Genomic DNA, 25638 nt, shown 5'->3' with positions numbered 1-25638 from the left:
AAAAGATTCGCTTTCACCTCAACCGATCTTGAAAGGGGGCGTGGTACTATAAACGCATGGCCAATTAGAACTTAGATTTGGCATGCTTTCTTACGTCAGTCAAAGTACATTAGCCAATAGTTGTTAAAACAGGGAGATAGAGGCGGGGTTATAAAATGACCGCTCTGAGACCACGGGGTTTACGCCAATTAGAGCAAGTGAGAGGACGGCTCATCAGGATGGTTTCGGCCCCCAGATTTCGGTGCACTACTCAGCGGGCGTGGTTGGACCTGGAAAATTAATGATGTCCAAATATTTGATGTAGGTACAACATGTTGGTACAACATTATAAATAGTTTATATCCACTTTTAATCTTACTGATTAGAGATATGCAAACGTCCCACCTTCCCATGTTTGTGCAGGGAGCTAATGTTAGTGTGTTTTACCTGTTATGACACATTTAAATGTTGCCCTCAGTGTTAAATATGAACATACGAAATTGCCATAAACACACTAACGTTACATGCATATATGGAAATCAAGTTCCTTTAACTGCAATCCTCTTTTATTAACATGCTCTTGCTCTCATATATTAGTTAATTCTCTCTTTAGGCCATTTAGGATGTAGGAAACTTTTTAGTCAGTAAAAAATGATAGAAGATGTCTTTAGCTGAAGTGCTTATCACTGAGTCACTGTGTTCCCTTGTCATAAATCGCCCAAACTGAACATTATTTACAACATTATTTTATATATATTTATAATTACAGGCTAGTGTTTTGTGTAAATATGTAACAAAGATTGAATTAAAGTTGAATTTGCTCTTGCTCTCTCTTTCTCTCTGTGCAAAACTTTAAATGGCTCATAGAGAGACCAACTGTCCCATTATTTAATCAATATAATCATGCATTATAAATGTTCTCTGCAATGATGTACTAATATACAGAGAACATCAAAGGCAAACATTACGGTGCACATACTGTAATACATGCAATGACTAAATCATTGAACACAGAATAGCTGCAAAGTAGATAGTATTCAAAGATATATGTAAATATATATATATATATATATATATATATATATATATATATATATATATATATATATATATATATATATATATATATATATATATGGATATAAATATTTATATTCATGCCAACAGTAATAATGCTGTGAAATAATACAGTCTTTTTCTGTTTCTAACATTAAATACATCTAAGCAAAGAAAATAATCAAACATGAGTTTTAAGTTGAAGGAATAATAAACTGAGGATTGGACTGAAAATAGTGCACCTTTTGCTCCAGGTCACACTCGGCTCCGGTCTGACTCCACAATAGGTCACATGGCTTGCTCTGAAACAGGAAAAACTGCAGATCAGTTACCGGGAATGATCTCTTGCCCTGTAATCCCATCCTTTTGTTATGCCCCAAGGACCCAAGGTAGTATTGTGTTTTTATCTCTGAATGAGGCCTTTCTGATTCGTGACATGGCATTCCTCAGCTCTGTTGTGCAATGTATAAATACTTTACATTTTTACTGATCAACTTTCACTGGATCCTCCACCACATAAGGTGATAGAGACAGCTAACAGGCCTGCGTTGCCCTCTGCTTAAATCTTACCCCACTTTACAGGGCTGTCTTCTACTTGATACCTCCACTTACTCCACTTTATATTCTTCTATCAGGCTTAAATGATATGGGGATATTACCGTGATAAAGAGCAGTATTACTTCCAGAGTCTACTTGGCTTATCTAACACTCAGATGGAGGCAGAGAGCTGTGGAGAATGTGTGAGTGTCGGCATATGATGAGCGCTGGGCATTTATGTGCAGTTTCTGAACTGCTGCTCACTCTCTGGCCTCAGGGCTGTGAAACATTCATAGGGAGCGGAAAGAGAACAGGGAACGTCATTCAGATAACAGAGAAGTGTACTTGATCGTGGTTATATGCTTTTCTGGGTCCAAGGTATAGAAAATTTTTTACTAATAACACTTTTTAATTGGATATAATAAAATTAAGAGAGTAAAAGAAAATGTTAATTATAAAATAAGGAGAAGTATAATGTGTGGGATTTATATATATATGAAGTTTTTAATATTTCACACTGAATTGAGTAACTGCTTAGTACCTAATTCCATGCATCAAAGAGATAGTTCACCCAAAAAAGAAAAAAATACTCACTATTCATTAATAGTACACTGTAAAAAAATTCCAGATTTTCACAACATGTTACTGTAATTTTTCACAGTAAATTACATTCATGGTTTACACTACATTTATTCTTCCATGACGGTGCGCCACGTCAAAATTAATCCTGCCACGGCTACATTACAGCTTTTCATTCAAAACATTCAGTACTGTTTTTTTAAATAGCGGGTGATAATCACACCAAAACGTATTAAAAGGTAAGTAAATTATCACAGAGCAAACTTTTCTGTAACCGTAGTAGAGCTGTGCGTCATTTCTTTAACCCTTTAAGGTTACGTGCTGACTGACTGACTGACGGATGTGTGAGGCCAGCAAACACGAAGTATAGCCGTTTCACTTTACTTCAGGATGCATTAATACCGCTCTGTAGGTCTATTGGAGACATTCATAAATATTCCTAGCAAATCTAATAAATGTTGGAGACATACTTGTTAAATAAACTCACTAAATCGCTGTTCAGCAGTGTTTATTTGAGAGCGCACAAAAAAAGCCTGCCGCCACAGCTGGAAAAATCCAAGAAGAAACACTGACATTAGTATCACTTTATAGGATTTAACTGTACATATTCACAGTAATGTGTTGTATTTATGATATAAATACAACACATTAAGATATATATATATGATATATCTTTTGCATGTTAGTTATAGAAATTCAAACTCTTTTTATTTCATTCAACATAGACATTAATACAAATTAACTTCTATGCTATTGACATGTTTTTGATATTTAGAAATAACAGAATGTTATTACAGCCCCAAAAACAATTTGGTTACATCTTCAAAAATAACTCATCCTGTTTTGAAACAACATGAATGCCATAGTATATATATATTTTTTTTGCGTGCACTGCAACTTAATTTTATTTTATAAGGTTAACATGGAAATATGAAATACTTTTTAATGAACATAACTTTGTGCTTAGTCAAAAACATAATAAACTGGGACAAAAGTAATTGATTCATAAAACCAAACACTGTTAAATGTCCAAAATAATTTCAAAGTCAGGGTAAATGTCAGAATGACAAGCCGAGGAAAGCCTGCTTCACAGTAAAATATTGTTAATTCTACAAAATCACAGTAAATTACGGTGAACTAGCTCACAGTAATTTGATGTGAATTTACGTAGTGTTTTTCTGTGAAAGTAATACAATTATTAGCCAGTAATTTACAGTGGATATAAGGTGAAAAAAACTTTTTTACAGTATAACCATTGACTTCCATAGTAGGAAAAACTTTAGAAGTGATTGGTTACAGGTTTCCTGCCTTCCAAAATATATATTTTTTCTAATCTACTTAGAACAATCTAATTAATATCTAATGTGTATTCATTTGGTTTGAAACGAGGAAAGGGTGTGTAAATGATCACATTATTTACATTTCTGGGTGAACTATCCCTGTAAATCATCTTAAAATCATTATTTTAAGGAGGTTGTTAGTTTCTTTCATCATCCTTTCTCTGCACTCACAACTGCCAAATACTTGTAATCGTAAAATATTATGACCTTCAATAAAACCAAAAAAGGTTTTCATGAGCACAAAACTGCGTATTTCTGGAATATTAAATTACTCTCGGCGAGGCAGTGGCGCAGTGTCGCCTCACAGCAAGAAGGTCACTGGGTCGCTGGTTCGAACCTCGGCTCAGTTGGCGTTTCTGTGTGGAGTTTCATGTTCTCCCTGCCTTCGCGTGAGTTTCCTCCGGGTGTTCCGGTTTCCCCAACAGTCCAAAGACATACGGTACAGGTGAATTGGGTAGGCTAAATTGTCCGTAGTGTATGAGTGTGTGTGAATGTGTGTGTGGATGTTTTCCAGAGGTGGGTTGCGGCTGGAAGGGTTTAACTTGCAGGTTTAGTTGGCGGTTCATTCCGCTGTGGCGAACCCGGATTAATAAAGGGACTAAGCCGACAAGAAAATGAATGAATGAATAAATAAATTACTCTCTCCCTCTTTTTTAATATTTCCTTTCAAAAAACGAACGTGTGCCACATGATCAGATTATTCACATTTATAGAATGGTCATATCTGTAAATATCTCATAAATTAATTTGTGATCCATACTTTTGAATTTGGAAACAAAAGCTTTTTTGTTTTAAAAATTAATAACTTTTTAACTTTTGTGAGCATTTAAGTTTATTCATTCATTCATTTTCTTTTCAGCTTAGTCCCTTTATTAATCTGGGGTCGCCACAGCGGAATGAACCACCAACTTATCCAGCATATGTTGTTTTATGCAGCGGATGCCCTTCCAACTGCAACCCAAAAGGAAACTGCAACATGCAAACTCCACACAGAAATGCCAACTGACCTAGCTGAGGCTCGAACCAGCAACCTTTTTGTTGAGAGGCGATGGTGCTACCCACTGTGCCACCATGACGCCCAGCCAAAAACTTGTAATCATAAAATTGTAAAACCATAAAAAAGTTAATTTTTAATATTTCCTTTCTAAAAGCGACTGTGTGTCTGATGGTTAGGCCAGAATGTCCACATTTACAGAATGGTCATACCTGTAAATGTCACATAAATTTGTGATCCAAGCTTTTGAATTTGGGACTTAAAGCAATTTTTACCTGTTTTTAAACAAGTTTCTTTTTTAAAATAATAACATTTTTAACTTTTGTAAGCATATGTACATAGTCAGCTCTCGAGATTAGCTAATCATTAATTAATGAATGTAATGTAACATAAATTTCATGATGTTGACAACAAAAGATCAGATGTATTTTTGTCTTGATGGGTTTCGATAAGAATAATTCTATTCAAATGTATTTTATAAACACTTTATGTCAAAAGTATTCTAAAGTAATCAAAATACGTTACATAAACAACACTCGAAAAACTGTTTTTTGCTTGTTCAAACTACTCATTTAAAATGTGCTGAAACAACACAATTCTTGAGATTTGATTGAGACAACTTACATTTTTAATGTTTAATCTACTTAAATTTGTACAAACTTGCTTCATGTTGCCCTGACACAAATCCATTGTGTGAAACTCAGCATTTTTTACAGTGATGAATCTAAATTGCCACTGACTACATCATTTTCATTTTTTTATTTTATTTTTTTTGTGATCACTACAAAAGACTGCATTCGACTCAGCACTGTGCACCACAAAATACTCATCATACCATATGTAGCGAACTTCATAGTGAGCAAGATAAAGCCGTTTAGTGAAATGCATATTGCATGGCTCACACCCTCTCCATCTCTCCTCCACCTCCTCCTCCTCCCGTCTGCTGTCATGCAGCTCAAGAACTGGATCAGTCAGGCTGTCGGCTCACCCTTTCTGCTCAGATGAGCACTATTACGTAATGGGCTCTTTTTCTGTGAATAAGAAGAAAAACGTCCCAGGGCGTTGTCTCGTCTTCTGAAAACCTGCCCGGAAACAAAGCTAAGGCAGACGTGTTATCATGGCCACATATTTATGTAGCGCTCTTTGAATCCAAAAACATGCATGCTCCAGAAAAACAAAGACTCATCAGAAAAATCTTTCCCAGTGTGACTTGAGAAGAAATGAAGAGTAACACTCATTGGGGTATTGCACAGACTTCTGACTCAAATCTGCCTGGGCATGACTGTCCTCCGTGAACCTGTGAATCAGCACAATTGAATCAGAGGCTTTGATGAAATCACATCTCTGGGGACTTTTATCTTGTCATTCCTTTCTGCCTCTCTCGATTACTTTTCTGTCATTCATCATTTGTATTCGAAATTGCCTTTAATTTGGGGTTATGCTGTGTGATTCACTGCCGAATTAAAATTGTGATGTATTTTGGCATCAGTATAATTAGTTTTTTTTTTTTTTTGCTTGTGAATTTTACACAAATTCTGTAAATATTAACACAGTGAAGCTGTAAGTTAAACAATTAATTGCTTACACACCCCTTGAAAACAAAACTGCAAAAATTATAGGTAAAGTCAGAAATATTAACCCCCTAAATTATTAGCCCCCTGTTTTTTCCCCCAATTTCTGTTTAATGGAGAAAATATTTTTTCAACACATTTCTAAACATAATAGTTTTACTCATAACTCATAACCCATCTCTAATAACGGATTTATTTTATCTTTGTTATGATGACAGTAAATAATATTCGACTAGATATTTTTCAAGACACTTCTATACAGCTTAAAGTGACGTGTAAAGGCTTAACTAGGTTAATTGAGTTAACTAGGCAGGTTAGGGTAATTAGTCAATTATTGTATAAAGATAGTCTGTGCTGTAGACCATTGAGAAAAATATATATATATATAGCTTAAAGGGGCTAATACTTTTGACCTCAAAATGTTTATTTTAAAGAATGTAAAACTGCTTTTATTCTTGCCGAAAATAACATTAAAAAAAATCTCTAGAAGAAAAAATATTATCAGACATACTGTGAAAATGTCCTTGTTGTGTTAAACATCATTTGGGAATTATAAAAAAAAAAGAGAAAAAAATCTATGGGGGGCTAATAGTTCAGACTTCATCTGTATATATATATATATATACAAACACACACACACACACACACACACACACACACACACACACAATACACTTGTAAAGACATTCTAGCACATCCCATAACCAACATTTCATGAAAGAGAATAATTGAACAGCTTTAGGTTTGATATGTCAGACATCACTGTTTTCAGATCCAAGTGCTCTATAAAATAGCACAAAAAAAAGAGAACAAGAAACGGTATAAATATACATTCATCGTCTGCTGAAATATGGTAAAATCTTGCTTCTAAAATTAATCTCAATTATCTCAGATGACCAGACCATGATTCATCTTTTATGAATAATTAAAATGTTGTCCAGAACACAACGGGTTCAAAACCTGTGTTGCTTAAAGGGGTAGTTCACCCAAAAATAACAATTTCACCATTTTACAGTCAAATTATTAAAACCTTTAGGAATTTATTTGATCTGTTAAAAAAACAAGATATTCTGAAATTTAAAAAAAAATCACCCCTAAAAGCTTATCACAATTGTATGGGAATTTTAATCTCAGTATTTATTGAAGTCAGAGGCAATGTTGCGGCATCTCAAAGTAATAGATTTTTATTGTGTGCTGACTGTTCTATGTCAGATATTTAAGCATGTTTGAAGCATCAAATGAGGCATCTAATGCTGGATTCACATCAAATGCAGGGTAACGTGTCACTCTTTCTAGTTTACTCACAGGATGTTTTTCTCCTCAAGCTGATTTTATGCTTGAGTTGAATTATTAGAATTTGCTTGAAAGTTGCAATTGCGGCATTTCTGAAATTTGCATAAATTTGTTTGTATTTGCATGTTGGCTTTGACTGTGTAATACTGGTATGCATACTTAGTTTTGCTTTTGGTTTAAACCCAGCATTAGGTTTGCTTTTGTTGTAAACCCAACGTGAGGATAGAATACACACACAATAGAAATCTGTTGTCAGCACTTTTTCATGACATTATTAAAATCAAACTTTTAACAAGGCAGCTATAAGTCCATCACTCTCTCTTTCCCTAATAGCTGCATCAGCCTGCATATGAATATATGAATTTCTCAAGTTCTAAAAATATGTTCCAGAATCAGCAAAGATTGACTTTTATTGAAGTGCATAAAAATATAGTCCTATTTCATCTAATTCTTCACTTCTCAAAGTCATCACTTCTTTAGCTTAATTGGGCTTTAAACATGACTCAGCACTTTCTGATGTCAAAAAATGGCATAACCACATTATGTTTCTGAGGTCCTCTAAGGGGAGGAGATGAATGAAAAGACTAGGTACCACATCATTTGCTGTATAATGCCTGTGCACCAGTTATCGCCCTCATTTCTGGCTCTGTCAATATGACGTTGGCCGTCAAAGTTCATTTGTCACTTTACAGAAGCTGCTAAAGTATTTATCGCTGATGCTAAATATGGCTGCAGCAGTAGTTGTTCCTGGGCTTAATCTCACGTCTCTGTATCCATAGAGGCTAATCGGAAACTTTGAAACAAGTTGAAGCCAATCATATTTATATAATAGACAGAAGTCCAAAACTCCTGTTATAACACTAAAACAGTTCTGTTGTTCATCTTTACTCATGCTGTTTTTGCACTTGGTTGGTTAAGTGTACTCAGTGCATAATTCAATAATGGCTACTCTGGATTAATAAAGGGACTAAGCCGACAAGAGAATTGTGTTTTCTGTTATTTATATGGATATTTTTTTGGGCTATTACACTCCAATAATACATATAAACCTAATTATAAAAGCCTAATTTAATGCAGGTTTTGTTTAAATTTTATTGTAAATAGTTATAAAATATATGACTCCTCTTTAACATAATCAAATCAAAGACATAGTGGCAGATCGTAAACTTTAATTATTTTTATTCATTTATATAAATTATCCCTACACACAAAAATGATGACCAAATTCACAATTATTATTCAGTCAGCTCCTAAATTAGCAATATAATGTTGAGAAGCCTACACAGAGACTTGTTTAAGAAAAGTAGATAATTGAAAAGCGTATATTTAAAAAAAACTTTAAACTGCTGTCATTGCAATTCTGAAAATAGTTTCTGAAAGCTGCTACTTTTAGTTTCCTGAATTAGCTGTAAATCTCGAATCATCAGGGACCTTTCATGACAAACAAGAACCACATTTCTGGTTATATTGGTGCTTTTTTGGGTAAAGAGAAACTGACTGTCTATAGTATTTCAAATGCTTCTGTGTTATATAAGTGCAATTTATAATCACAAGCTTAATGTATAACACTAGCAGACAAATGCTTTATCGCTTCCAGTATCCGGTCATTTGAGCCAAATGCAAGGCTTACTTTGCTGTGGTTTCTGTCCAGTACAGCAAACAAATACAAGCACACAATTGCCTTCTTTTGGCTTTATTAACACACAGTCAAACATTCCATTGGTTTAGTTCTTGGGCACACAAGCATACATTTGCAGCAGTTTTATTGAGTGCAATAAGGGTTTCTTTTTCCAGATCCTGATAGCACATGGAGCTGTAGTTTGGCAGAGATCCAGCGGGCCTCTGAGTCCAAGAGAGAGTGAAAGGGAGAGACCACATATGGAGCCTGTAGACCACTCGCCCTCAAAGCCTGCCTCTGCTTGAAGGGTGATGAAATATTCATTGAGTGTGCTTAAACACGCAGTGCACATTTCCTTCATTTTAAAAGTGGCACAGAAGTGGGACCTCTCATCATGTTGGCCATAATTCAATCAGGTTTTCATCTTGCAGTAATCAAATTTCACACTGTACAGCATTGCCCGAGTGGAAACCCCTCCTAGAAATTAGATAAACACCACAGTACTTTAACTTCCCAATGCCAGCCGGTCTTATTACTCTCATTGGGACTCACTTACTCGAGGCCACTACCCAGCATTACATTTTTGGGTTTAAAATAAGTCTAATAGATGTCTAATAGACATTTAAACATGATGTCTGGGCTAAAACAAGGCTAAATTTGGGCTGTGAAAAGATGTTTAATAATGACCTTATTTTGCAATGCATGAGCGGAAGTGCTCTTATTTTTGTAATTGTTTTAAAATCTTTCAGTTGCTTATGGGAGAAATGAATAATAAACGGCAGGAAACGGTCAAAATACTTGCTCTGCAAACAAGCGTGTTCATGGCTATGCATGAAAAGTAGAATAATATAATAATAAAATGTCAGTTTGCAACATCAAGAAGCATGACGAGCTGTTTTTAACAGGATCAGGAAAAATTAAAGTGAATGAGACCAGAAGCCTTGATGCCAAAAAAATTCAATGGCTGCTCCTGTTAAAACATCAAGAATAAGGTCAATAGCCCAAAACTAGACTAGTCATCAGATACTCAGAAATGATTGACTTAGTCTGTCTAATCCGTGTATTTGAAAACTTTGGGCTAGACATCTATTAGATTTTCACAGACAGCCCAAATTTAGCCTGGTTTAAGCTAAGATGTCTATGTTTAGATATCTATTAGATGTCTATCATATGCAAAATTTCTTTGTTGGGTTCTGTCAACACAAATTCTTCTAATTCATTTATATTGCATACAATTAACACTGGCAGCTATTTGAGAACATCTTTTTTGTAGAGTGCATCATTAATACATGCACTGTTTTTAATTTGTAGTATCTCTTTTATTTTTACTGTGTTTTTTACTGTATTTTTTACTATTGTATTGTGCTTTGTTGTTTTTTATTGTTTTGTAAGCGCATTGGGTTTTTAAAAAGTACGTTATAAATATAATGTATGAATATTATTATGCAGAGAACAGCAAATTATTTCAGTTGCCCATCGGGTTTTGTGTTTAGATTATGTCTAGATGTCCAAATATAGACGTTTTGAGTAAAACATGGCTACATTTGGGCTGTACCTAATGTCTATCAATAGTCAAAAAATAGACTAGCCGTCAAATACTATATGTAGGCAGCCATTCATTACTGTCTTTGATAAATTATCATTTAATTACTGAATTAGCGTCTATTCAGTTTTCACTGACAGGTCTTTCAACACACACACACACACACACACACACACACACACACACACACACACACACACACACACAAACTGCTTGCCGACACCTTTTGTTATATACTGTACTTCAAATCCTGCATTGTTATAATGTATTATGAAACATCTATACAGTGCACTTATTTAACTAACTACTAGACCACAGGACCACTAGGCAACTAAAAAACAGTTTACAAATATGTTTTAAATATGTATATCTGTATTAGGGTGTCACTGTGGCGTAGTGGGTTGCACAATCGCCTTGCAGCAACAAGGTCACAAGTTCGAGCCTCGGCTGTGTCAGTAGGCCTTTCTGTGTGGAGTTTGCAAGTTCTTCCCGTGTTTGCCTGGGTTTCCTCCGGGTGCTCCGGTTTCCCTCACAAGTCCATAGACGTGCTACAGGTGAATTGGGTAAGCTAAAATTGTTTGTAGTGTATGTGTGTGAATGAGAGTGTATGTAAGTTTCCCAGTGATGGGTTGCAGCTGTAAGAGCATCCGCTGTGTAAAGCATATGCTTAATAAGTTTGCGGTTCATTCCGCTGTGGTGACCCCAGATCAAATAAAGGGACTAGGCCGAAAAGAAAATGAATGGATGTCAGTATTAAAAATAAAAGCAGAATCTACACCACAGCTGTTACAGCCTAAATATTAAACACACATAACTGAAAAATGTCATCTCTCTAATAAACAAATAAAAACAGATTGATCCCTTGAATATTTCTGCCTCAAATATGTTCCAAAGTGAATTTAAATTTCCTTAAAAATAAAAAAAAATTCACTATAGCAAGTTTAATATTTGTAGTCATTTATTCATAAGAAATGGTTCAAGAAACATTTGTTTGCAGTTTGGATCCCGCTATTCCTAGCTTTCACTTAGCATGTCAGAGTCCAAATGTGTAATTGCTTTGAGGAGTCTGTTTAGGCTTCTTCAGAGGGGCCCGAAGAGTTGAACATGAATAATTCATGACACTTTAATTCATTTTTGCTAACACATTTGGCATAAACCAGAAAACTCAGTATCCCATCCTATGTTTTTTCCCTACCACATTAGCTCATTATCCAGTGAATGCCTGAATAAAAACAGATATTTTATTCAGGAATTAATCAACGTGGTTTGAACTACAGCAGCATTAGCTCACACTGTTTTTTGCAGTCTAAATATATCACTTTTTAACTTTAAAGAAGTAACAATGGTACATTTACATTAAATAATCTGCTATATAAACACATAAAATGAGTTATGAAACAAAACTGTAAAAAAGGCTTAACCTTGAGTGAGCGAGAGAGAGATGGTGGAAGGACAGCGCCTAGAGCAAAAAAAACTAGTGAGACATGCAGCCTCAGTCTGGTCATGAGATTTCATCACTCTAAAAATACATCCTCTCAAAAGCCCAAAGAGCTTTTCTGTGCTCTCTCCATGTGTGTGTGTGTGTGTTTTGAATAATGAAGTGTGAGAGCTGGCAGAGCATGCACAGTGTACAGATTCTCCTCAGAACAAACCAAGGATTTGCCTCATCATTTGACTCCGCCCCTTTATGAAAAGATGAAGTATCTTTGGAAAATTAGACTATTTCATTTGTTATGTCAGTTGTCATGATAAATATATATATAAAAAAACAACGAACGGTATTGCAATGTTACCAAGGAAAATGTACGCCTCACATATTATCCTCGCTTTGATTTTAGCACTTCCACTTTTTGCTGTTATTGATATTTCTCTTCATGTCACATAAGGATTCAACTCGATTAAAGAAACACTTTGTCCCATCCCCTCTCAAATTACGCACACTTTCACACATGTAAACACAAATGTTCTGTATTTAACAAGGGAAGGGTGCGATGTGTGTGATCTAGGAATAAAGGCTGCATAATTCATGTGTGTGGGCAGGTGTCACAGCAACTCCAGAAATGACTGTGACTAAAAGCCACAAAACTTTACATTAACACTGATGACAAATAAGATCAAGTGATCCTTTGTTCTGACCCTCACCCACTGATTCTATTAATTTATGATAATACCTAGCAATAATGGTGTTTTTCTGTAGCTATAATGCATGATACCTTGAGGAAGCAGAATTATTAAACAAACAATGCAGACTGGAGTGATATATGGCTATTGAAATTGAACTGTAATTTTGCAGTATGTACTATTTGTCTGTTTTCCTGAGGTTATTGAACTGAAGTGTTTGCCTTTATAATCCCTTTGATGTGTGAAAGTGCTCTTCAAGTAAATGGGTCAACAGTCATGCCAATAATTTCCTCGGTGAAGAAAGAGGTGTAAAGCACTGTCGCAACCAAACCCTTTAGTCTAGAGATAACACACCTGTCTGTCTCAATGCAGAATAACCAGATGCTTTTCTCAAGCTGACACGTTAAAACAGGCTTACAAGCATTAAGAGTCATCAGAGATTATAACATTTACATTTACATTTAGTCATTTAGCAGACGCTTTTATCCAAAGCGACCTACAAATGAGGACAAGGAAGCAATTTACACAACTATAAGAGCAACAATGAATAAGTGCTAGACAAGTTTCAGGTATGTAAAGTCTAAGAAGGAGAGCATTAGTAATGGACATTTTTTATTTTATTTTTTTATTTTTTTGAGTACAGTTAGTGGTATAGCCAGAGAGGTGATTGCAGATCAGGAAGTGAAGTGGAGACTAAATAGTTGAGCTTTTAGTCGTTTCTTATATAAAAAGAAACCTGTGATGTTGAATGAGAATTATTATTCATGGCAAGATGTGATAACAAAACCCAATATAAGATTTTTGTAAAATGATTGACTGCAAAATGATTGTAATTTTAAATGTAAAATACTGTAAAAATATAAACTCACCGGCCACTTTATTAGGTACACATGTCCAACTGCTTGTTAATTTAAATGTCTAATCAGCCAATCACATTGCAGCAACTCTTTGCATTTTGGCATGCAGACATGGTCGAGACGATCTGCTGCAGTTCAAACCGAGCGTCAGAATGGGGAAGAAAGGTGATTTAAGTGACTTTAAACGCGGCAGGGTTGTTGGTGCCAGATGGGCTGGTCTGAGTATTTCAGAAACGAAGGAAGTTGGAGCTAAATTATGCAGGACAACGGCCCTCCAGGACAGAGTTTGGACACCCTTCAACTACAAAGAATGGTCCGAAAAAGAGAAAATATTCAGTGAGCAGCAGTTCTGTAGGCACAAATGCCTCGATGGTTCGAACTGATAGAAAGGCAACAGTAACTCAAATAACTGCTCGTTACAACCGAGGTATGCTGAAGAGCATCTCTGAACACAACATGTCAAAAACCTTGAGGCAGATGGGCTACAGCAGCTGAAGACCACACCGGGTTCCACTCCTGTCAGCTAAGAACAGGAAATTGAGGCTATAATTCGCACAGGCTCACCAAAATTTAACAAAATTGCACCTTTTGGATGTGGCGGAACCGGAGATTCTCATCATGGATGTGCAGCTGACAAATTTGCAGCAACTGCGTGATGCTATCATGTCAATATGGACCAAAATCTCTGAGGAATATTTCCATTAACTTGTTGAAGGTAAAAGTTGTTCCAACCCAGTACTAGTAAGGTGTACCTAATAAAGTGGCCACTGAGTGTATATGTCTGCACAAAAATAAGTTAATTGGTTACCATAAACAGGGCATTCACTTTAGTTTCTACAAGGACAAGGAAAGAAACTAAAACACACCAAACATTTCACATTTTATTTACAGTAAAATACTGTTAAGTCATATTTTCTTTTTGATACTTGGCATTAAATGGAATTTCGTTTAATTTATTTTTGGTTTTTAATCCATAAACTGCTTTGATTCTTCGACTGTGTGTGTTTGTTACCTTTACAACATTTATGTATTTATAGAACCAGATGGTCTATTAGATTTGCCAGTCTATTTTGTACAATTGTTGTAAATATGTTTATATTTTAACTTTTAACTTTATTATAAAAAGAAAAGGATGATGCGGGGCCGCAGTGGTTAGCATGTTCGCCTCACAGCAAGAAGGTTGCTAGTTCCAGCCTTGGCTGGGTCAGCTGGCATTTCTTTGTGGAGTTTGCATGCATATTCTCCCCATGTTCGCGTGTGTTTCCTCCAGGTGCTCTGGTTTCCCTAGACATTAATTTCACACACATACACTACAGACAATTTAGCTTACCCAGTTCACCTTTAGCGCAAGTCTTTGGACTTTGGACCGGAGGAAACCCACGCAAACATGGATAGAACCCAGCTGAGGCTCGAACCAGCGACCTTCTTGCTGTGAGGTGAACATGTTACCTACTGCACCACCACATCCACATAACAGGTTAAATGTTAAAGTAAAAAAAATAAGAAAAGTATTGTTGTCTGTTTTCAACTGCACCATAATCTAATAATGTGATTAAGTCATAGAGTATTAAAATATATGTTAGTTAGAGAACATTATGCAAACAACACTGTCAAATTGTGAATGTCAGTAAGGCTGTTAAGTCGAAGCAACATTGACAGAGTTGTGTGAGAAAGACACCCATAAAATATCATTGAGCCACACAACAGGTGGTCGTTTGCTCATAAAGACAGGAATTTTATTAGGCTGTAAAACAACCGCTCTTCCACACCTCACTCTCTTTCTTTCTGTATATATAAACTGTTCTGAGTCGCATCATGAACAAACGCATGGAAAAAGTATGATAGAAATGTAGATAATGAAAGAAAGAAATGTAATAATTGTAGAAATTCCATGGCAAAATCAAATACTGGTAAATATATTATAATGAAAAATTTGTGATATAAACAAAAAAACCTTCAAAAATAACGTTAATACTTTTATTTACTGAAAATCAAAAGTTTCAATTAAGCAATTTCTAACGATACAAGATTGAGCTGCTATTAATAGAAAATGTTCCACAATTATTCCTACAATTATCCTACAACTATTTTCAACAGGAATCTGCTTAAAGTACGTTATGCCTTAATTAACATTTTAAAATGTTTTTAAATTAAATGGTATTGTCCAAATATAGGTAGCGTTTTGAATGCTCATTAGTGAAGAAAGATAATGCAGTCATATAAAGTAAGTTATGGCACCAGTGGAAAATGAAAACCAGTTGAACCTTGTCACTCTGAAGGAGACAAAACTAAACAAAGCTTTGGAAAAAAGTCCACTTCTTTGTTTAAAAATTGTTGGCACATCTCATGTACGCAGGAAATGTAATAGCTCTTATCTTTTCAGTTAGAGATATACAGATAACAATGCAATTAGGTGACTGTAGCAACACTTTATGAATGAGGCGTGAAATTATCTTCCCTTGGGGACATATTAGTAAAACCTGGCAGCCAATTTCATCCATTATATTTCAAAATTGCTGTGAACTGTTTTTATAAGACGTGACAAAACTAGAGACGCTTTAATGCGATGCTTTGCACAAACAAACTTATGATGATACCACAGAAGCTTTGACCCACATGTGGTCTAACAGCACACTGACAATGTGTGAAAGGTCACAGCCTTGCATGCTGATTTTTGCTCACATTTGTACTTTTGTATAAAGTTTGTGCTGTGTCCGCCAGCTAAGACCAGTTAAAAAGAAAGCATGAAGCTAGTTTGTTCTAAACTGAATGTATTTATGTACCATAATTGACCTGTTTCGATTCCCTGCTAGCTTTGACGTAACTAGCTTTTTACTCAAAGCAAACTATGGATTCTGCCCTCCTCCCTCCTTTTTTGCAAACAAACAGCAAAGTGGCTAATAATGTTGTTTTTTGAAAAATGAAGTGTTCTGCAGTCTGCTCGGGAATCAGATGTAACTTTAGAGGCTCACAGGTGTCCTTACACAGAAGCCCAGCTTTAGAAGTGGAACAACGCTAAATTATTTTGTTTTATATATGAAAGGAATATCTCGAGAGGAATGGGCAATAACTTGCTAGTGTGCAAAACATTTTTCGCAAAAACATACTTTACAACTTCAGCTGAGAGGGGTCTGGATGCAGACTTGGTGCAGTGCAATCTGAGCTGCATTCAATGCTTTTTAATGCACTCACCTAACCCCACCACTCACATGACATCACTAGCTCCATTGAGTGCATTGTGTCATTGCATCACTGTGAGATGCAGTCTTAGCTTGCATCATTAAGGCTGCATCCAGATACTTTTGGGACTAGCATCAAAATAGCATTTAAAGGATAGCTGTACCTACAATTTGTCTGAATGATGTAACAATTTTTTATAAATAATTCTTGTTTGTTTTATTTGATTTTAGATTGCAAATACCAGCTTCAGTTCAGGTGTATTTAAAATCAGATGATCATCCTCTCTCGTGTGCAGAGCTGTGTTTGTGGTATTCACATTAACCAGCTCAGAGATTGTGAAACTGAGCATTATATTTATAGATGTTTGTTTGAATGCATTTTAAACTGATAATGGTAGGCTGCAATGTCAATAAATCATAAATTATAACAGAACACAATTCCAGGCTGAATATTTTAGAAAGTTTGAAGCTAAAAGATAGAAACTAGAGATGACATTGGATCCAACAATAGAGTGGTTTTATGTAGTCATTATAGCTTGTTCTGTAATTAACCCTTTAACTGCCTGCTCTACTAAATGGTTGACCAGCATTGGTCAATCTTCACAGCATTGTTGGTTTACAAAAAAAAAAAAAAAAAACTTAATCCTGTTGCACTACTACACTTGATTTTGAACAACAAATCATGTTAAATAAGAATCTGAAATATTTTATTTTATGGCATTCAAAAAATAAAGATTATTTATTATTTAAAAAATGTTTTATTTTGAATGTTAATTTAAATTAATTGGTCTTACACTGCATATTTTCAGATTTTTCATAGTATATGTTTAAATTCCATTACTTTTGCCATAAACTGACATATTAACCTCTACCAAACGGTTGATATTTTAGAAATTATGGCATGTGTTGAAAAAAAAATACATTGAGTGTGTTAACTAGCGACATTAGAAGTTAAGAAATGCAATCCAAATTTTTGTTGTTGTTGGTGGAGCAGTTGAGGAGTTAAAAACAGGCTGATGTTTACTCAGAATTTATGAATATTTAACCTAAATCACAGCAGCATTCAACTATGAAGGATGTAGCTGTCAAACACATGCATAAGTTTACATCGGCGAAAACCTGTTGAACTCCAATCTTGTTTTTCAATAATATGCAAACTGTGTTTCCCAGTCTACAATTTGCCACCTGTTTAAACAGTGTGTTCTGATATGAGGGGTCAAAACAGGACGGCAAAAACTTTAAATTTTAGAAAGTATTTGGATTTCAGAGAATAAAGATAAATAATTAAAGGATAAATAGTTTGGTTTCATATAAATTTATACGCAAAGTTGTGAAATAGTTCCTTAAATGGGCTTAAGACAGCCTTGCTAATGCAACATATGTGCATTGTAATATGAATCATAGATTTCTGAACACACGTGCAGGCAAAAGTGAGCTTGTGTAGCTAAATTGTCTGGATTAATGAAGTTGCGTAGACTAGGCCTTTGTCTTGGGCTTAAAAACTACCTTGTGGTTTTACTATATACTTCCTACACACCTCTTTTGTTCTTTTCTATCTTCAAAAGATACAACGCATGATTTATAAAAGGCTCTGCAATTACTGTAAAAGGAGTATTGGAATGTGGGAGATGTGAAATACGATGGATTTATTTTTAGCTGGTTGTAAGGAGTCAGTCTTTCTCCACTCACACACACACACACACACACACACACACACACACACACACACACACACACACACACACTCAATCGCTCATTGTAGAAGAGTCCACTGTTAGTTGCTATAGAGACGTGTCCCGTTATCCCACGCTTGCTATTGTACTGTGAACGTCCCTTTAGCAGATGGGGGAGCCACAGAGACCAGATCTGCAGATGAGTATGAACCAATCACAAGATCAGACCTCACATGTGTCCCCTGCACCTTTAATGTAAAAATGTTATCTGTTAAAGGGATAGTTCACCCCGAAACAAAACCACGTCTTAATTTACTCACCCTAAAATTTTTCAAAACCAGTACAAATTTCTTTTTATTTCTCTTTTCTTATTTCATGATAATAGATCAACTAATTCACTAATAATTCCATGCATTATAAGAACTTATGTGAGCAGAAAATAGCTGCACTATCATTAGATTCTCAAGCAATCAGGTTGGATGGGAAATTACTGTGTACAGCCATTTTCAGATCTCTCCAGAGATGTTCAATAGGATTTAGGTCTGGGCTCTGGCTGGGCCTCTTAAGGACATTCACCAAGTTGTTGTGATGCCACCCCATTAAAATTTTGGTGGTATGCTTTGATGCTTTGGGTCACCCAACCACTAGTTTTAAAAATGTAATCTACATTTATTTGGAAAAATAACGCAATTTTGGATTTGTTCACATTTGACCCAATGTTTGTTATAACAACACAGCAAACACATGTTTTCGGGGAATTTCTATAACAATAAGGATTTTTACACTTCATAAAAGTTGTCCTTGTCCTTAGGCGTCATGGTGGCGCAGTGGGTAGCACGATTGCCTCACAGCAAGAAGGTCACTGGTTTGAGCCTTGGCTGGTTCAGTTGGCATTTCTGTGTGGAGTTTGCATGTTCTCCCTATGTACGCGTGGGTTTCCTCCAGGTGTTTCACTTTCCCCAACAAGTCCAAAGACATGCACTATATGTGAATTGGGTAAGTTAAATGTCTGTAGTGTAATGAGTGTGTATGGATGTTTCCCAGTGATGGGTTGCAGCTGGAACGCCATTCGCATGCGTAAAACATATGCTGAACAAGTTGGCGGTTCAATCCGCTGTGGCGACCCCAGATTAATAATGAACTGAGCCAAAAAGAAAATGAATGAATGAACACACTTCATAAAACTGGTCATTCTAAGACCAAACCTATACTCCTAAACAAAACACAGATTCAATGAATGCATTTAACTCAGCACATGTCATTGTTTTAGATGGTCAGTAGGTTCTGTCACAAAATATTTGTGATAATATATGTGATATATGATGCCAATGCATGTTTGACTTGGTTCTAAATGTTACCGTAAATTTAGAAATCGTTTCACAGCAAGCATATTGATGAACAAGTCCAATAATCGTAGAAAGTGAATCACTCTCCTCAGAAGCTCAAGGAGTCAGCGGGATTTCAAAGGTCATCCCGGGGTACTGGAAATGGCTCATTCCTTTCTGCTGAGCGCAGTGTATTATAATGGTGCTGGTGGAGCAATGTCAGTCAGTCAATTACTGGTCTAACTCTGATGCCCAAAAAAGTAGAAAAGTCTCGAGTCTTTTATTTGTAGAGAAGCTCTGAAAAATAGCCATCTGGATGGCTTAAGCATTAAAAACAAGCATCAGAGCAGTTCATTGATCCAAGGGATCTAATAAGTATATTGAGCTTTAGTGTTCCAGGGATGTTAAGCTTACTGTCGATGTCATGTAAGCAAACGTATATAGAAAAATGTGCCATAAGTATTTCAAAAAGGGGAACTATGTGGAGCTTTTATCACTATGACGCTGACAGGCTGAGTAAACAGCAGGTCTGCTGACAGAACAGTGACTAATGATAGATGAGGTCATTTATTCCACAGAGATGGGAGGAACTACAGTCTGCTGTCTGTGTGAACAAGTGTAGCCTCGCCCTTAGATGGACTGAAGATTACCTGCGAGTATACACACTCCACTTGTTTATCCTATAGGGTGCTATATTAAATGTGGATTCACAGAAATATATGCAGCCTATCTGTGTGTAAATAAAGACTCTTAAGGGAATAACAAATATAGGCCCAGACACGTTTGACTTGGAAGTAGAATTTTCCGGATTAATAATAATAATAATAATAATTAATAAATAAAGCAAGTGTGAACCTGATCATTAGATAATCTGCAGCATTAAGAAGATTATGTTCACAGCATGAATCTAAAATTAAAAACATAAAGTTCAAGTACTTTTTGTTGCCTGGAATAAAATACTTATTAAGTGGAATATTAAACATGTATTTTTTTTTATTTCAGTCTGACCCAACCCAAATGTTACAACATTAAAGTTGTAGTGCCTGCAAGCACAGGACGTCAACATGATGTCATATTGACGTTGTACCTGTTGTTTCCATTTTGTTTGGAAATAAAAGTCGTGTTGGCGTCAGAACCCAATGTCAGGCCGACATCAATGTCATCCGTCTAACCTAAAATCAACCTAATATCAACGTCTAATCATGTTACACCTTGACATTGCGTGGGCGTTACCAATATGACATCTATCAGCAGGATTATGGTCACTTTTCAACACAACCTAAAAGCAACCAAATATCAACGTAATTTGACGTCGTTATTGGACATCAAAATAACGTTGTCCTTAGACACTGACTAGACATTGAATTTTGGTCACCTGACGTCATGACCTAAATCTAACCTAGTGTTAAGGTCTTATGATGTTGTGTGCCTGCTGGGGAAGTTCATCCAAAAGTGAAAATCTCCTCACCATTTACTCATCCTCAGTTTGTTCCAATCCTTTATGAGTTTCTTTTTTTTGTTGGATCCTAACTAAGATATTTTGAAAAACGCTGGAAACCAGTAGCCTATGGGAGTCATTTTTTCTTTTTTGTTGTCCAAGATTATTCTGTCTATCTCCCCTTGTGTTGAAAATAAACTCAAATAAGTTTAGAACAAGTAAATAAATGGTGACAGAATTTTCGTTTCTAGGCAAACTATCCCTATAACAGTTATAACTCTGAAATTGACGTGTGTCACCGACTCGGTCCCAGTCGTTCCCCTCGCTGGCCAACAGAGGTCATCATCACCGGACTATTAACATTACATCATCCTCTCAGACACTGATTGCAACACACCTGCTGCACATTACACTGATCACCCGCGCACACACACATATAAGCAGCCCAAACACTCACTCCAGTGTGAAGTCTTGTTCTGCCTGGCTGACATTTCTGAGTGTACCTTATCCTTGCCTGATCTCCTCGTTATATCCTGGACTGTCCCTTGCCTTCCCTTCCCTTGCCTTGCCTTGCCTTGCCTGCCACCTGCCTCAAACCCTGCATTGTACATCAACTTTGACCCACGCTGCCTGCCTCTGACCCATGCCTGCTATCACGATCCTTGATTGCCAGCCTATCGACCTTATATTACTGCATTTGATGTGAGTTCGCACACTAGTGCATACTGTGTGCTTGTTATTAAACTGTGTTAAATAAATATACTGCAAATTGATCCCTCTGTGTCAGACTCCTTGTTACAACGTGTATGTTGTGATTCAACACAAACTTAAAGCTAGGAAAATTCAAATTGACTTATAAAATATTTGAGACCTAATACATTAACATAAAATTAGACCGTTATGGTCAACAACACAACATTAGAATTTAGGCCTTTGCATTTTAACCCAAGATACTTCATAAACCAGGTTAATTCGAAACATCTGATTATGACCCAGAGATCACAAACATCTGATTCTTTGTGGATAGATAATACTAGATGTTATGACAAGCTCTTTGAGACTGTACACACACACACTCTCTTCTTTTATGCATGAGCTTCCCCCTTCATCCTCTCGGGCTGGCACTACGTGGTGTGGTTGTCATAGTAACCGACAAGACGCAGACCTGAGGTGGGCAACAATAAGATTTTCCATGTGTGAGAGTGAAGACGCCACTGCCACCATCTCTCCATTTCAAATGCTTTAGCTGATGCTGGAAAAAAAACAATAAAATCAAATATGGATTGGGTTACTGATGATTTATTTTTTAGGTGTGCATAATACAAAACATATTGAACAGCAATGTATTTGTCAAAGGCATTTGTCAACATAGTGATCATCAGAATTAGAATCAGAATCGGTTTTATTGCAAAGTGTGCTTCACACACTCAAGGACTTTGTTTTGGCTACAGAAGCTTCCAGTGTACATAAAGTGACAACACAAAATAAATATTTAAAAAGACGATAAACATTAAACAGAGATGCAGTTTGTCAAAAAAATCAGAATGTTGAATTGTATGTACAGATTTGTTATAGTGACTTGAGTCTTTAGAGTAAGAATATTATGCTCATTGACCTGTCATTTCTTCACCATCACTACCATTACTGCATTATTTTGACAGTGAATTTATGGAACCACTTTGAGACTGAATTGATCAAAACATTTCAGTCATAAATGACTCACTTGACTGAATCAGTTCAGTACAGTTAACAGTATGAGTTTAAACTGATCAGAGAGGTGTCAATGTAAATAAAATTAATTAATTCAGGGAATTAATTAATCAGTAAATGAATCCAAGAGTCAATCAATCAAGAATTGGGCTTTAAATGCTTGTCCAAACTAAATTGAGAGCATTTAAGTGAAGTCTTAGTAGCTTGTAGCAATTATTGTTTCAAGATCGAACTGAATAATTCAGAAACATAGAGGTGAATTGGGCAACCTGGTCTGAAACATTGTACCTGACTTGAATTGACTGAGCGGAGCCTCCATATCTGACTGATTCTGTGGGTGCATACATGACTGTTAGATCACATATAACTCATTGATTGATAGCAAATAGTGTTTCTTATAGACGAATCACCATGTTTGTAAATATTCAAGTTGCGTGCGCAGCAAGGTGACAGAAAAAAACAGGGAGTGTTTACTAGCATTACTGCGAGGGAATGACATCCGATGCGGTACAGAGTTTGTTGTTGTCTTACAATTAAGTTATATTGATTACATATTGTATATATTATTTACATAAGGCTTTCAGCGTATTATAACAGCTCATCACCCAGATTCTGCAAAATTAACAATAAAAAGTGAGCGGCATTCATCTGACAAGTCCAGATTTGACAGGTGGATATTGGATAAGACGAAATGGCCAGGCATCCAGCCCCAAACAAACAACTATCTCATTGAAACACCAAGTGATTTTACAAGAGAGAAGTTAAAGGCGTACAAGTCTTTGGATGCCAACAATGTTGTTCTATGTGGTCATTTGCAAGAAATAATGTTCCATGACTACCAGATTCAAAACTTTGTAGTACTAAAAACCAAGGTTCTGCTTAGCCAAACACAAGGAAAATAGACGGAACTGTACGGCTTGGGTAATTAATCATTAACAAGCAAAAAGACTGCATTCTGAAAGTAGACGGCACCTGTATGGCAGGGTATGTGAACTTACACTTTCACGTTTCATTCTCAGCATTCAGAGTCTGCAATTTAATTAACCATATTTAACTGTTTTTGCTGAAATCATTGCTGCTATCAGAAATGAGTAATATGTATAATTCAGCATGAACTTACCTGATATAAAATGAGAACTGCAGAGTCAAGCATTTCTAATTGCATTGTCACTTCATTCAGCTTCCTTTTAGCCAAAGATCTCTGCGGTTGGCATTAAAAGCAGTGTGGTGTACGGTAAAAGTTAAGTTTTCTATATTTGGACTCGAATTTGGCATCCTACCCCACAACAGTACATGTTTGCTATTGTCTCTTTTTGCAACCGGGAAACTGTGTGACGTCATGTGTGACGTAGTTTGGTAATTCGTCTATACTATGGGGGCTATTAAATGATGGATTTTGATTGGCTGAAGAACATTCTAAAGCATGGATTTCGAACACCTCGATTATTTGAATCAGCTGTGTTTGATTAGGGTTGGAGCGAAGCTGCGGTCACACTGCACTTTTCTCCCCTTAGACTTCCATTCATACGCACGCAAATGCATCAGACCAGAAACACAAGCTTGTGCGACAAGTTTTGCAGTTCGCTGCGTTAGAAAGTTCAAGCTTGGTGCCAATATGGACCAATGACTCACTTTTTTAAATGTCTAGTAATCTTGTTTAATCCCGCCACTTTTCGCAGCATCATACTACAGAATTTCGCATGCTTGAACTCTAGTGTGACCGCAGCTTAAAACTGTGCGGCCCTCCAAGAATTGAGTTTGAGACCCATGTTCTAAGGTGTGGAGTTATTTTAAGGCAAACTCTGTCCTGGAGGGCCGATGTCCTGGAGATTTTAGCTTCAACTTACCTCAACACACCTGCAAGGATGTTTCTAGAAAGCCTAGTAAGAGCTTGGTTAGCCAGCCCAGATGTGTCTAAACTTTGCAGGACACTGGCCGTCCAGGACTGAATTTGGGCACCCCTGTAATAAGGGAATTGCATGGATAAATTAGATCCAGGCAGGATTTGACCACATTACAGTTCAGTTCAGTTACTTCAACGATACAACAGTCAAAAACAAAAAATCAAAAGGCTTTTAAAGAGATGTCAAAGAAGCTAGTCCTAAACTAATCCACAGGATGATTCCCCATTTTATTATCATCAATGATTCCTTAAGTAAAGCCTAATTAGGTTTAAATAACAAAGAAATGTCTGAGAATTTATCAAACTTTTCTAAACTTGTTCACTTCTCTCAATCGATTGATTGACTCCACGGTCATCAACATGTCTTGAGCGTTTTTATATATTATTTAATTTTATGGTTTAATCACAGATAAGGTCTCTCTTCTCAGTCTTGAGCAGCTCAAGGAAAGTGCCTGTTTCCTTTTAGCCAACTTCAGGTGCCGTGAACAGCAGGAAGCAGCAGAGTCGTGATGGGAAAGGCAGAGAGTGCATGTAATATTTATATACCAGATAAGCAAGTGAGCTAGACTCTGTATAATTTTCCCTTTTCGCCCACAGCCTCCCACAATCTCTATCCACGCTATGCGGCGTCTGTGGAGGACAAGTGGGGATGTAAAACGTGCCACACTGTAGGGAGAGCAATCCGCTGTTTCAGTGTGAAGAACAAAACCCACACCTGCAGTTACTGACTGTTCCTGATTTCCATTGCCAACAATGCTGTGTTTTGCATAGAGAACACGAGGAAACGCATGGGAGGCAGTAAACCATGAAATTGGCCCAGTGGTGAAAGAAGCAGCTTTTCTTCAAAGAGGTGGGGAGGAGGAAAGGAAGCATTGTTGATGGGCACAATTTATTTTATTTTTGTTACATTGCACATTTAAGC

The 25638-nt window shown here is 36.3% G+C and overlaps 1 long non-coding RNA gene across 1 annotated transcript; it reads left to right on the top strand.

Annotated features, from left to right (window-relative positions):
* The first annotated feature begins 190 nt into the window (after positions 1 to 190).
* LOC141379293 (uncharacterized) lies at positions 191 to 5974 on the top strand. The gene is made up of 3 exons (XR_012395823.1): positions 191 to 300; positions 1290 to 1424; positions 4351 to 5974. It is a non-coding gene; the product is annotated as an uncharacterized lncRNA (long non-coding RNA).
* Positions 5975 to 25638: the final 19664 nt, after the last annotated feature.

This window comes from Danio rerio, chromosome 20 (assembly GCF_049306965.1).
Source record: "Danio rerio strain Tuebingen ecotype United States chromosome 20, GRCz12tu, whole genome shotgun sequence".
In the NCBI taxonomy this organism is placed as follows: domain Eukaryota; kingdom Metazoa; phylum Chordata; class Actinopteri; order Cypriniformes; family Danionidae; genus Danio; species Danio rerio.
Note: the sequence above shows the minus strand (reverse complement) of the source record. Positions and strands in the feature narration are given on the sequence as shown.